Consider the following 15,043-nt stretch of genomic DNA (forward strand, 5'->3'; position numbering starts at 1 on the left):
CGATCCCGGGTCTCCAGGATCGTGCCCTGGGCCAAAGACAGGCGCCAAACTGCTGCTCCACCCAGGGATCCTTTTTTCTTAAATTTTTTTTTTAAATTTATTTTATGATAGTCACAGAGAGAGAGAGAGAGAGAGAGGGGCAGAGACATAGGCAGAGGGAGAAGCAGGCTCCATGCACCAGGAGCCCGATGTGGGATTCGATCCCGTGTCTCCAGGATCGTAAAAATGTTAAAATATTAACAAATAGCAAACGTCTATTTATCTTCCAGATTGGCTGTACTAGTTTGCATTCCCACCAACAGCACAAGAGGGTTCCTTTTTCTCCACATCCTTGTCAATACCTGTTGTTTCCTGTTGTTGATTTTAACCACTCTGACAGGTATGTAGTGATATCTTTTAGTTTTGATTTGTATTTCCCTAAATATCAGTGATGTTGAGCACCTTTTCATGTGTCTGTTAGAAAAATGTCTACTTGTGTCTTCTGTCCATTGTTTTCAAGTTTGTATTTAAATTTCAGTTAGTTTACATACAGTGTAATATTAGTTTCAGGTGTAGAATTTAGTGATTCAACATTTACACACAATACCCAGTGCTCATTACAAGAGCTCTCCTTGATGAATGGATAAAGATGTTTTATGCATATAATGGAATATTACTCAGCCATAAAAAGAATGAAATCCTGCCATTTACAAGAACATGGATGGAACTAGAAAGCATTATGCTAAGGACAATAAGTCAGAGAAAGACAAGTATCATATGATTTCACTCTTATGTAGAGTTTAAGAAACAAAACAAATGAGCAAAGGGAAAAAAAAGAGAGAAGCAAACTAAGAAACTGACTCTTTAGGGAACAAACTGATAGGTACCAGAGGGGAGATAGTTGTGGGGGATGAGTGAAATAGTGATGAGAATTAAGGAGGGCACTTGCTGTGATGAGCCCTGGGTGTTGTATCAAAGTGTTGAATCACTATATTGTACACCTGAAACTAATATTACACTGTACGTTAACTAACTGGAATTTAAATAAAAACTTAAAAAATATACTAACAAATGGTAACTTTAAAATAAACAAATATACTTCCCTTTAGTCAGTGCATACATACATAATTATTATTTTACTCATATTTCAAGATTTTTGATAAATATGTCACTTAGACTTTTAATTTTGTGAAAATTTACTTAATTTAAAATTATTTTTGAATAATTACAAATAGTAAAAAAATAGGTAAAATATTATTTTATTTTTTCCCATTGAGCAGGTTTCACCTGGAAATCAAGAAAAGAATTTAGCTATAAATTTGAGAATGTAGACCATCAAGTATTCAATCATTTGTCTATTGATCAACCTGTCTTATTCATTAAGAGTCTATTACTAATAAAAAAACAATGTATACACAACAAAAAAAAAAGCATGATTGTCATCTTCAAGGGTTATCAATTGAATTTGAATAAATTATAGTAACCTTTAGACTACTGAAATATCCCTTTTTAAAACCGAATTTCTCAGATGCAGTAGAAAGAGTAAAAAGAAAAATTTTGAATTAAAAGCTCAAACTACTTAAATGCATTAAAACAAAAGTACAATGTACCATATATTTCTCTAAGTGGATTTCATAGTTTTTCTTAATAAAAATTTAGTTAATTCAATCTTGCAAAAAAACAACTTTAAAAAACTCTTTAAGGGAAGTTTCTAATCATGAATAAGCAAAATACTTTAATAATTTCAAATTGATTTGACCTAAATTACCCCTTCTACACTAAAAAGACAGATACAGGGCAGCCCGGGTGGCTCAGTGGTATAGCGCAGCCTTCAACCCAGGGCAGGATCCTGGAGACCCGGGACCGAGTCCCACGACGGGCTCCCTGCATGGAGCCTGCGTCTCCTTCTGCCTGGGTCTCTGCCTCTCTCTCTCTCTCTCTCTCACGAATAAATAAATAAAATCTTTAAAAAAATAAAAATAATAAAAAAATTTAAAAAAGATACATCTATTCCTTGTATTGCAGAAGTCAGTAATCTATTTATGTATTTAGCGTCTCCTTTGATTCTCTTCGCGTTTTCTTTGTATATAGCCAATAAGATCATTACTTGTCATCCTAATGGTGGAATAAACTAAGAAGCAAATGTTTCAGAGAATTGTGTTATGTCAGATATAGAAAAGTTTTAGTATTTTGGAGTGGGAAATAATGGTTTTTAATAATGCTATTTTTTAAACAGAAAATATATCAATAATGTATAATTTTGACTATGTTATTCTTTTCAAAATTTACATGGATATTCAGTATATCCCAAGCTTGAATTTTATCCTGAAAAAAAAAACGTTATTGTAATCATTAAGAATTTAAAATTTATCAAGGACAAGTAAAGCCTGGAGTTCCTTTTCTGAGTTTAGTAGATTGTATAAAAGTTTCACATTACTCATATGGCAAAAAAAAAAAAAAAAAAAAAAAAAGGAAAAACTACAGGTCAGAAATGTAGCACATCAATCCATAAATTCAAGATGTTCAAGAGTAAGATAGAAATGAGTCCTGTAATTCAATCCAAAATGTCATGATATTTTCAAATTGTAGAAAATGATCTCTGACAGGAAATATTTGACAAATTGTGACAAGATAAGCATGCACTGCTGGTCACAGTGCCTCTTGAAGCTTCTGCTATTACTCCCAGGCTACTCCTGCCACTGGCAATACTGCCTTTTTGCCTTTTGGTCAGCAGATTCAATAGCTTTATACAAACCGAGTAACCTTTTATCTTTCAGATTTCCTTCTATCATGCCCTTCATATTTCCCACCAGTTGTGAGCCTACATTGTGAAATTAGAACTTTGCCTATTACTCAACATTGATAAAACAATTGTGTTAAAATGATTTCTAACATAACATTTTCCAAAAACTATTGTTCAAAACAATTGAGAGGCACTTTTGAAGCTTCTTGGCAAAAGTGGCAAGAAAATACAGTCAAGATCTAAATAAGATTTTCAAAACAATCTTCCAGTAGTTGGCTATTGGTATTCAGGTTATAGGTAACATGAGTCCTGACTTTCAAGACATTTTATAGATGATGTTTTCCAATACTCTTTTCACTCATTTAAGAAATACTGAGTGTCTTCTGTGCAACACACTGAATTATATATACATTATAAAAATATATAATTTGTTAAATTTAATAATATAGAAATTACCACGATATAGATAGATAGATACATAGATAGATGATAGATAGATAGATGATAGATAGATAGATAGATAGATAGATAGATAGATAGATAGATAGATGATAGATAGATCTATCTCCAAATTTGAGGGATGAGGTTAAGACATTTGTTTAGAGGGCTTATGCCTAGTCTTAAAATGTTAGTATAACTTAGATGGACAAAGAGTTGACATGATAAGACAGAGTTGCCAAAAATTTTCAGAAATCTGGAGCCCAGAATTGCAAGCAATTGATTATGCAAAACATATTTATGGGGAATACTGCATAACTTGTTAGGAAACAGTGGCTGAATCAAAAATAAAAGAGATTTCATCAAAGGGGATCATAAAAAGACAGGATGGTTAGATTTGCACTTTAGGTAGAACATCCTGACTACTTATGGAAAAGCATATAAAGGCGATGATGTGATGAAGTTGGAATTAAGGCACTTTTTTAGTGCCTCTGGTGTTGAAGATAGAATTTTAGGCAACACCAGTATGCTTTGGTTGATCTTAGGAAGAGGGAGCCAGTAATACAGTCTGTAAAAATATGTTTGAAAGATCCAAAAAATTAGACTATCATCTGAACATCAATTTAATAACTAAACTTCATTAGAAATATTTCTAAACTATCATCTTAATATATTCTTTATTTCTAAAGATAAATGAGGAACCCTGAAAGATTCATTTGGGAAAATGCATTTCTCAAGGAAAAGGAGGATAGTGTGAACTCATAGGAACAAAAAGAAAGTAAAATTTTAAGGTGGTATTGATAAACAGTGACAAATTATGAAGACCAGCATGATATCTTGTCAAATGTCAAGATAATAAATGTTCTTGAGGATTACATAACAACAAAAGATATGAGACTTAAAGCTAAATCAGTAGCAGTTAGTATCCTCAAACCCACCTACTTAATAGACCGTGGCCCAGAAATATTTCCCAATCAAAAGAATGAATGAATAATTCTCAAAAGATGGAGCAGACATACTCCTTCCTTCTCAATACAATTAAAAATCCTGGCAATTATATATTAAACAAATAATAGGAGATGTCAAAATGTAAAAAGAAAAAGGCAGGCAGGTTAGAGACTTTGGGACTCAAGGAACAACATGCTTGGGAATTCTGTTTTTTTGTTTTTTTGTTTTTTTCCTATTCCATTTTTTTAACCCTTTATTTTTTATTATTTTTTTAAATAATAAATTTATTTTTTATTGGTGCTCAATTTACCAACATAGAGAATAACACCCATTGCTCATCCCGTCAAGTGCCCCCCTCAGTGCCCGTCACCCATTCACCCCCACCCCCCGCCCTCCTCCCCTTCCATCACCCCTAGTTCGTTTCCCAGAGTTAGGAGTCTTTATGTTCCCTTTCTGATATTTCCCACACATTTCTTCTCCCTTCCCTTATATTCCCTTTCACTATTATTTATATTCCCCAAATGAATGAGAACATATAACAAGGCAGGAAACCACAAATGTTGGAGAGGATGTGGAGAAAAGGGAACCTTCTTACACTGTTGGTGGGAATGTGAACTGGTGCAGCCACTCTGGAAAACTGTGTGGAGGTTCCTCAAAGAGTTAAAAATAGACCTGCCCTATGACCCAGCAATTGCACTGTTGGGGATTTATCCCAAAGATTCAGATGCAATGAAACGCCGGGACACCTGCACCCCGATGTTTATAGCAGCAATGGCCACAATAGCCAAACTGTGGAAGGAGCCTCAGTGTCCATGGAAAAACGAATGGATAAAGAAGATGTGGTTTATGTATACAATGGAATATTACTCAGCCATTAGAAATGACAAATACCCACCATTTGCTTCAATGTGGATGGAACTGGAGGGTATTATGCTGAGGGAATTCTGTTTTTATTTTATTTATTTTTCCTAATTCTTGACTCTGACCTAAAAAGCTGCCAAGAGAAACAGATAAAACAAGCTCAAATAACAGCCTATTATCTATAACCAAAGGATCAGAAATGTGGCAGCCAAGCAAGATAAAAGATATTTAGACAAGAACTGTTTTACTATATAGCCAAACACTGCAGAAAATCTGAGTTTTCATCCTCACCCCACCAGCAAGGTTGAGTAGGAACCCTAGATTTCTACCTTCAAGGGGCTGGAATGAGGAGCCCCAACACTGACTTGTATTAGGGTAATTAGGTAAATTAGGGAGTTAAAAAAGTCTATCCCCACTGGCCCTAAAAGTCCACCACCTCAGTGTTAGTAGAGACAACATGGAGAGACTAGACTTTCCCTTCCACCAAGTTGTAATAAGGCACTCGTTTCCTATGATTGGGTGCTATGGAAAGAGGCCTACTAGAAATTTAGGACTTCCTCCATCCTCAAGTAGTAATACCACCCCACTACAGGGTCAGTGGAGGCAGTGTAGGGGACCAGACCACTACTTCCGCTACTTCTGCTGTAGTGGTAGAGCATCTTCCAGGGTCAACAATAGCTGAATGGGGAACCTGGCAATCATGAAGAAATGTCCTACTACCCTCAGCTATTGTGTTACTAAATAGAAAATTTCAGTAAGATCCATAGTCTCAGAATATAATAATAAAATATTCAGGCCTCAGTTGAAAATCACTCATCATACCAAAAACCCGTAAGTTTTCCAAACTAAATGGAGAAAGGCAGTCAATAGATGTTAACACCAAGGACAATGTTAGAATTTTGACAAAGATTTTAAACTAGTAATGATAAAAATACTTCAATGAGCCATTAGGGGCATGATTGAAACAAATTTCAAAAATAGAAAGCCTCAGCAAAGAAATACAAATACAATATTAAAAAATAACAAAGTGGAAATTTTATGGCTAAAGTGCAATAAGTAAAATAAGAATCTCAGTGGATTGACATTTATTATCAAAATGTGAACAGTATGAGGAGCTCTACAGACCCACTCCCAAGTGAAAAAAAAAGCAGAGCTAAAAAACAAAACAAAACAAAAAACTAAAGCAAACAAAACCCCAACCATTTAGAGCCTCTGGAAAATGTCCAAATGCACACAGAAAGTTAATAAATATTTATTTATTCAAGAAGGCTTTAAAACTCAGTAAAAACAAGATTTTGTACCATTTGAGAAAAAAAAAATCACCTCTCTCCCCCCATTTCCAACCGGCTCAGCTTAATGAAACCTCCACTCTGGTGAGCTGGTCAAAAAGAGAGGTTCCCTTTCTTCCCATTCCCCTAGGAGAGAAAGGCCACCTCTATTTCTTATTCCCTCTATCTCCAAGTTGAAAGGCTAAATTTATGGTCAGTGAAGCTGAGGGATCAGGGATTCCCTTCCTCCACTGAGCCTCTACCCATAGGGCAGGGTTTTTAAACGCAGACATGGAGGGCCTAAAATATGAGGGCTCCAAGCATACTCATAAACCAGAGTGTCCAGACCAGAGAAGAAAGCCGAGAACACCAGAGCATCCCTCCATCATCTCCAGCACCCAGTGTAGTTGCTGAGCTTATTTTTTTCCAGGAGGAGAAGTAGTTCATAAGAAAAAGAGAGTATCTTAGTGAAGTATAGGTTAAACCAGAGGCCAACCAATTCAACAAGAAAAACTAGGAAAAGAGATAAAAGAAACTCCCAGGAGTCAGAAGAAAGAGCAAAGACAGGACTCCTAAACTATCGATAGGTACCCAAATTTAACTGGATCTGACAGATGAATGATGTACACCCAAGCACTATGGAAAAAATCTACTTGCAATTAGGGGAGCTTAACGGGCTGGGCATAATATCAAATGATGCAGACAAGTGTAACAGAGGTGGAGGAAAGAGAGGGTCAAAGAAAACCCTGTTAAGACTACTGTCATCCCAGGGTGACTTCACATACTCAAGGCTCTGGCCTATGGGGAATAACCCCGATGACTCCACACTTCACTAAATAGATTACTAAAATAACACAACCAATTCATAAAAAAAAAAAAAAAAAAAAAGAAAAAGAAAAAAAAAAAAAACTAAGAAGCAAGAACTACAACAAAAAGTAGACCTTGAAGTGTAGGGAGGGATTCAGCACCTGAAGTTGCTGCAATCTATTGCCAAAAGGGGCCATTTGTCAAAACATTTTACCACACTTCAACTATGGTAGCATAGATATCTGGATATTTTCCCTCAGAAAAATCTTAAATAGTCCCATCTAGCAATACTCTTTTTGAAATTGATCTAAAAAATTGTGTCTTGTCTACTACAAATTTTTGTTCTATGTTTACTGGACTCAAGATATGTATTAAACACTGTATCTGATCTGATTTCTGTCTTCAGACAGGGCAACATAGGAAAGCAATACAGAAAAATAAAATATCAACAGCAGAGCAATGCACTGGGGAGGATGGAGAGTAGACAATGCATTCTTAATGACTTTTTTCTCTTGTTTTAAGAGTAGATGGGGACTAACTAAAGGCATATGTCCTAGAAAGACAAAGAAAGGAGGGTAGTCATTATCTTCAGTAGGTAAAGTTATTTCTGGAAATAGCATATTTTAAAAAGTCCTTATAGTAGAAAACCAAAACAAATTCATGCTAAAGGAGTGTATATGAATTGAAGGGAACAAGTGGAGATGTTTGAAGAGATAAAAAGGTAAAACAAAGTTCTGCAATCCTGGATTTGTAAACTAGTGTTTTTGTGTCCTGACAATTTTAACTATATAAAAATGTAAATGCCTGACTCTTTCTTGAAGCCAATAAAAATTCAATTTCTGAGTATGAGCACAATGATCAATTTGCCCTATTATATTAGAATGGATCAGACAACATGGGGATATCTGCATCGATAAATATTGTGTATAGGAGAAATGAAATAAGTGTAATATAATTTTCACAAGGTATAAATTTTTCCCAGTGTGAAAACAAATATATCAACTTCAATTTTGCTTTGTTTCTTTACCCTAGATTCTCTTTGGCAACAGGAAGCCATTATCCTACCACACAAACTATAGACAACTGGCAATCTTTCTAATTTTTCTCTGCCATGTCAGATGTTCATAAATAAAATACTGTATTTCTTGAGGTAGGTAAATTCTTCACAAATAAACACAAGGAGCCAAAATATAACACAATTTCTAAAGGGAATGAGCTGCTTCTATATATCAGGAACTGATTTAATATTTTCTTAATTCATTTTGGAAACCTTTTTTTGAGGCAGACAATAATGAAAAAATCTTTGTTGTGGATTATTGCCCTGATATCCTTTGTGTTAGCTGAGATTGTGCTCACCTAAAACTGTTGGACGCCGAAAATTTTTCAGCTTTGCATATGGACAGAATTAATCTTGATGAATGATATTAAGAAGGTTAAGATTATATTTTTTGGTAACTACTTGCCTTATGTTTATTCCTTTTGAAAGATCAAATATTTTGTATTGTCAAATTTTAATCAATAAGTATATATAGAATGATTATTTTAACACGATTAAATAGATATACCTTATATAGAGCTTGTACTTAAAAATAAGAGGCAACTGAGTGGCTTAGTTGGTTAAGCATCGACTCTTGATTTTGGCTCAGGTAATTATTTCAGTGTCCTGAGATCCCCTGCATCCTGCACCATGCACAGCATGGAGTCTGCTTGAAATTCTCTCTCTCCAGAGGGGGAGAGGTGCCCCTCGCCCCACCACTTGTGCATTTTCTTGCTCAATAAATACATACATAAATAGAGTGTATTATTCCTTTCTTGAGCATAGCCTAATTGTTCAAGAATAGCCCAAATATTTCTATAATATTTAATCAAATTTAGAATTGTCAACAATTTAATATTTACTTTCAGAGAGTTAAATCTCTAGTGCTTATGTTATTATAAACCATTCCTCAAATTAAAGCTATTATACAGTTAACTTCATTCAGAGGTTTTATTTTTTTTAAGATTTTATTTATTTATTTATGAGAGACACACAGAGAGAGAGAGACAGAGACACAGGCAGAGGTAGAAACAGGCCCCATGCAGGGAGCCCGAGGTGGGACTCGATTCTGGGTCCCCAGGATCACGCGCTGGGCTGAAGGCGGCGCTAAACCGCTGAGCCACCCGGGCTGCCCCATTCAGAGGTTTTAAAATTTGTGTTTGTCTTTGCCAAATAATAGCTCACGAAAAAAACTATATTATATTAAAATCTGTATTATTCAGATTTGAAACGGAGTAAACAAATATAAATATTCATAAATGAGTAGATTACATATTAAGTGAAGTGAAACCAATATTAATGAAACTGTCTTGCATTAATCATAAATAATACAATTAATATCATGTTATTTATTGTTGTTGCTGAGTATACAAAAATAATCATTCTACCAGTCTTGTTTAAGTTGTGCTTAAAACTGCAGGGGGGAGATGACATGTGGGTATTATTCCAAAGCAATGTGATAAATGCTGTAACAGAGATGAGTTCCAAGGATTATAGGATAATATTGAGGTTTCAATTACAAAAATTTTATGTTATATCACATTACATGTAGAAAGGAAGCACAGAATAATGGTTAGCCTGGACCCTGGTGCCAAAATCCTTAGATCAGGTCCTGTCTCTGACATGTACTAGATGTGCAACCTGGGTAAAGTTTCCTACCTCTCTAGCCTCAGGTTTCTCATCTGTAAAATAGAATCAATATAGGTAATCACTTCATTGAACTCTTAGGAGAGAAAGTGAAATAATATTAGTAATTACTTGGAATATTGTCTACAAAATAATTTTAAGTTCTATGCAAATGTTTGTTAGAAATATTCATATTGTATTGGTAAAATGAACCCCCAAAACCTTATCCCTTCAGCTTTCTTCCAGAAAGCTTGGAACTTTGCCTGCCCTCTTAATTAGAGAAGACCTGTCACAGAAGCACTCAAGCTTGGTGTTTAAAGTTAGATGCCTTTCCTGCAGCTTTTTCAGAGTAAAATTTAGATCCATCAAATGAGAAGTACTGGCTCATTTTCATAGTTATAAATTGGGTGATAATATCTATTGCTTCTGACATAAAAGTTTAATCAATTTGCATTTATAAAGCATTTCATTTTTTTATAATAATGGTATGGATTTTTTAAAAAAGATTTTATTTATTTGTTCATGAGAAACACACACACACACACACACACACACAGAGGCAGAGACACAGGCAGAGGGAGAAGCAGGCTCCACGCAGGGAACCCGACAAGGGACTATCCCGGGACTCCAGGATCAGGCCCTGGGCTCAAGGTGGCGCTAAACTGCTGAGCCCTCCCGGGCTGCCCAAGCATTTCATTTTTATTGACTCTCGCTTTGCAAACAACCCTGACATAAGTTGTGATATTGTAATCATTATTTTGTGATGTAGAAAATAGAAAAGTAATTTCTAACCCATGACAACTGCAGAATAGAACAAAAGAAACACGTCTTTGTAGTAGATTTGGATATTTTCCACAAATGTAAATATAGCAACCAGTTACACATGAGAAGGAGGTGACTAAGAGTGTATTTGGGCACAGTGTATGTTCTACAATCAAAGTGAAGGCAGATGATTCCATAACTAAACTATTACATAAATGTATATACACACATTTGATACATATGTATGCGCATATATACATGTATATAATATACACATATATTACATGTACACACATATGTATGTGTGTCTATGTGCTTAAAGTATTCACATTAAACAATAGTTGATTATTCAATACATTGGAATTCTATTGAATATCCTAACTGGATAACTAAACTTGTTAGTAAATGAAATATTTAATAATGTGCAGGCTTGTCATTTCTGATGATCAAAGTTGATCACTATTATTTTCTATACGTGGATTTATTAATTTGTCCCACCTTCTTACTAAAATATTTCTTAATAATATTTGAGTAGCAATCTCTTTAATGGATTTATTGATGTTCATAATTTCATGGCAGGTGACTAATTTTTATTCTCTTTAATCTTGACAATACCTTTTATGTAATAGCAAAAATTAGGTATTTTTATTAACAAAGTCACTTGACTTTCTGTAATATATTGGTAGTTTGATCCTATTTAACCTTTTTAATATGATAATGTACCTTGTATTTCACAGCATTTTGGTCAGTAGTCTTAGAGTTAACACTCAAGACTCAGGACTTAGTTTGATTTAAGCAAATAACTTACTTGAAATTATCAGCATAAATAAATAGGTAAATACTTTTTTTAAGTGACTAAAAATATTCTGGGTTATTCACAATGACACTAATTACATAATATCTTAAAGTTGCTTCCAATTATTACTGTGTGTAAATCTTTTTTATCTAATTAGATATGATTCCCTGAAAGAAAGAAAGGTCATAACTAATCTCTTACATCATCAGAAGTTAGATTAGTTTAGTGTGCTTTAACAAATAAATCATCTCTTTTTTGTTCTATACTAAATGGATTTAAACTTAATTTCCTGAATTCAGTCTCACAAAGTTCTCTCTTTTTTTCATATTTCATTCAGTATGATTTTGATAAAAATATAAAACTATGTCATCAATGTCTTTGTGGATCTTTTTTTTTTGTCTTTGTGGATCTTATTTGCTTATAAAATTTTTTAAAAAATTCACAGAATGGAACAAGAATTTGATAACCCAAATCTTTGACACCTCTACTATCTCCTAGAATTGATTTTTTTTTTTTTGTTTAGAAGACTAATGTTTTGGGCAGCCCTGGTGGCTCAGCGGTTTAGTGCTGCCTTAGACCCAGACCCAGGATGGAGTCCCATGTCAGGCTCCCTGTGGGGAGCCTGCTTCTCCTTCTGCCAGTGTCTCTGCCTCTCTTTCTCTCTCTCTCTCTCTCTCTCTCTCTGTCTCTCATGAATAAATAAATAAAATCTTTAAAAAAAAGAAGACTAATGTTTTCCTGACTCTTCAGTAAATTAGTAAATTGCTTATCCACAGTAAGTATATTCTGCCATTATTTTTTCCGGTATCAAATAAGAAGATGACAGTGTTTTTGTTGACATATAATCCAGTACCTTACTTTCTAGGACTCACCATATGTTTGAATATATGCTCATGACTCTCACATATTTATAGAGAGGATATAAAGATTATCTATCTATCTATCTATCTATCTATCTATCTATCTATCTATCATCTGTGTATTTATCTTTGCATCTATACCTATGCATCTATCTACCACCTATTTCTCATCTATTTATTGATCTATCATCTATTTACATCACACACACACATGACAGAAATTATGAAATGGTGAGTGCTTCAACCAGAGTTTTTCATTCTTATTTTATCAATGGTCTCTAATTGTCTTAATGCACATTCATTTGTGTTAATAGGGAATATGCTAACTTCAGTTTGTAACCGAATTTGTGATTTTTTATGCTTTACATTAATCACTTTACAAATAGATTCATTGAGTGCCTACATGTCAGGAACTAAACTGGGGTCAGAGATTTTAATGGGTTAAAGGCATACCTCATCATTGCCTCTGAGAAACTTGCAGACTAGTGGAATACTCATGTAAATTAAAAAAAAAATAGCAGTACTAGTGTAAATTAAAAACAAAAATAGTATTACCGATACATATATACGTACATATATAATGTATGTATATATAATGTACGTATATATGTATTATATATGTACATATATATTTAATATAATTTAATATCTTCTGTCTCTAAGGAATGTATATTTTCCCCAATTCTCCACTCAATGCACTTATTCTTTTTTTGTACTTTTATTTTCTATCATCTATCTTTCCGGCCTTATTCAGACTATTACTTCCATTTCAACACTGTTACTAGGGCTTCCTTCCCTACCAACATCCTAGTGTTTTTCACTACCACTTACTTTATATTCTTGGTAAATGCATGAAAGCCTAGTATCATTTTTTGTTTTCCCATTTTAAAATGATTAGATAAGCTTTAAAAATTGTATATATTAACAATTACAGTGTATGCATTTTATCATTGATTACAGAAATATTTTATTTATCACTGTCATTCTAAAACATTCTTCATGGTGACTAATCAATTCTTTGATTCTTTCCTTTCCTTTCCCCCATTATAGAGCTATGTACTCTGGATCCTAGTCTTACCAATGGCCTTTCATACACATTTAATAAAAATATTGAGGACAACCAGGAAATGAATCTTCAGTTGCTCTCATACTCATCCAAGAGCTGTCTCAAGCCTCATAACATTTTCTACCTCAGTGAAGAGTTGCAACTCTTACTCTAACGCTTCACATTTAAAGAAATGATTCATGCCCTTCTGTGTTTTTGACTCTGTTTATGAGTAATTATTAAACTGAATTAAAATAATCTCAAATCCTTCTTTTAAATAATCAATTAAGATATATTGACTTTTATTCAGAACTATTTTAAATTGAATCAGACTCTTTTATTAATTTAAAATGAACTTATAGATTTCTATCAGAATCAGTGTGGATTCTGGGACAGAATATATGAGTAATAGAAGATAGAAAGGAACTGTATAAGAGGAAAAAAAAAACCCTTCCTTTGTAATAAATTTAGAGTTTGACTAATTGATATTACAGGTAGAATGCTTGCATGTGGAATAACCCAGATCTGTTTACCAAACTCTATAGAGAAGCAACACAATGTACTTCTGTGGATTCTTCATTATAGTGAGTCAACATCACAAGTTTCTAAAAGCAGATCATTTTTCAACATCATAACTCAAATTAATCTTAAGATGATTTTGAAAATTCTTCTAATTTATATGTTGGGTAATCAATTGTTTATATGAAACTTCTCATAATTCAGATCAGGAGAGGGACTCCAAACTAGGAATGGAAGCAGTGTTTCTTTCCCAGGAATAAATTCTGGAAACATGCTAGGTGTATAAAGAAGAAAATCTGAGTTTAGAGTTTCACATGTGGAACACAGTGTTTGTTACAATACATACAGATTTTGTAAGATTCTTTCACAACTACCCTTACTCAATTACTGCACATTCACTCACACCTTCTTGCCTTTCAATTATATACCTTTTCTTGAAAAACAGATTTAAGTACACTCCAAGGAATAGCCTCTTCAATGATGAAAATTTACAGTACATAAAATTTCCATGACACCTAAAGTAATCCAGGACATTTAAATCCATGGCATTATAACTTGGTTCTAAATATAAAGTCAAGAAATATTTTGTTCTAAAAATAATCTCCACTATTATTGGTGATAAGAGACTTTTAAGAGACTATTAAGAAAATATTTATTCTCTTCACATATGCAAAATTATCCTTTTTAAATTTATATCTAAATTAGGAATAACCTTTCCAACTAAAAGAACTTCTCTCTTTCTTTCTCTACCTCTCACCCTCCCTCCCTAATTGTTACATGCTGACAGAACAAATGTTTTGTTTTGTTTTGTTTTGTTGTTTTCAAATCCCCAGAAAACAGAAGGTAGCACTACATAGCTCACTTGACTGTTTCCTTTCTCCCAACCTTTTGTACTCCAGTATGTATCTGGAGCAAGGGAGTTGGGACCCTGAAAACTATATTTCTCAGAAACTCTTCCTGACCTTCAGCTAACTTCTGACAGTGGGAGCTGTTTGTTGGAGATAGGAAACTTACATCTGGGAAAGTAAGTGCTCTTTATCTTCTGGTTATGGTCAACATGGTGTACGTAACAGAAGGGAAATTTGCAGAACCTCTTCTAGATCCCCGCATCACCACTCTGAAGCTTCTTGGTGGTTCCTCCGCCTTTACTAATTTGCTTTCTGTTCTTACGATTTCACTATTTTTGAGAATGTCATATGAAGGAACTACATACTAAAAAGCTTTTTAAGACTTGCATCTTTTGTTTCTCCTAGTGCATTTGAAATCGATCCATGCGGTTGCATCTATCAATAGTTTGTTCTTGTTTGTGGCTGAGTTCTTTTCCATTGTATAGATATGAAACATTTTTCTTTATT

At 33.9% G+C, this 15,043-nt stretch overlaps 1 long non-coding RNA gene across 1 annotated transcript; it reads left to right on the forward strand.

Moving 5' to 3' along the window:
* The first annotated feature begins 267 nt into the window (after positions 1–267).
* LOC125752398 (uncharacterized) lies at positions 268–13,367 on the forward strand. Its single transcript, XR_007401832.1, has 3 exons — positions 268–379; positions 8,077–8,194; positions 13,175–13,367. It is a non-coding gene; the product is annotated as an uncharacterized LOC125752398 (long non-coding RNA).
* Positions 13,368–15,043: the final 1,676 nt, after the last annotated feature.

This window comes from Canis lupus, chromosome 13 (assembly GCF_003254725.2).
Source record: "Canis lupus dingo isolate Sandy chromosome 13, ASM325472v2, whole genome shotgun sequence".
NCBI lineage: Eukaryota > Metazoa > Chordata > Mammalia > Carnivora > Canidae > Canis > Canis lupus.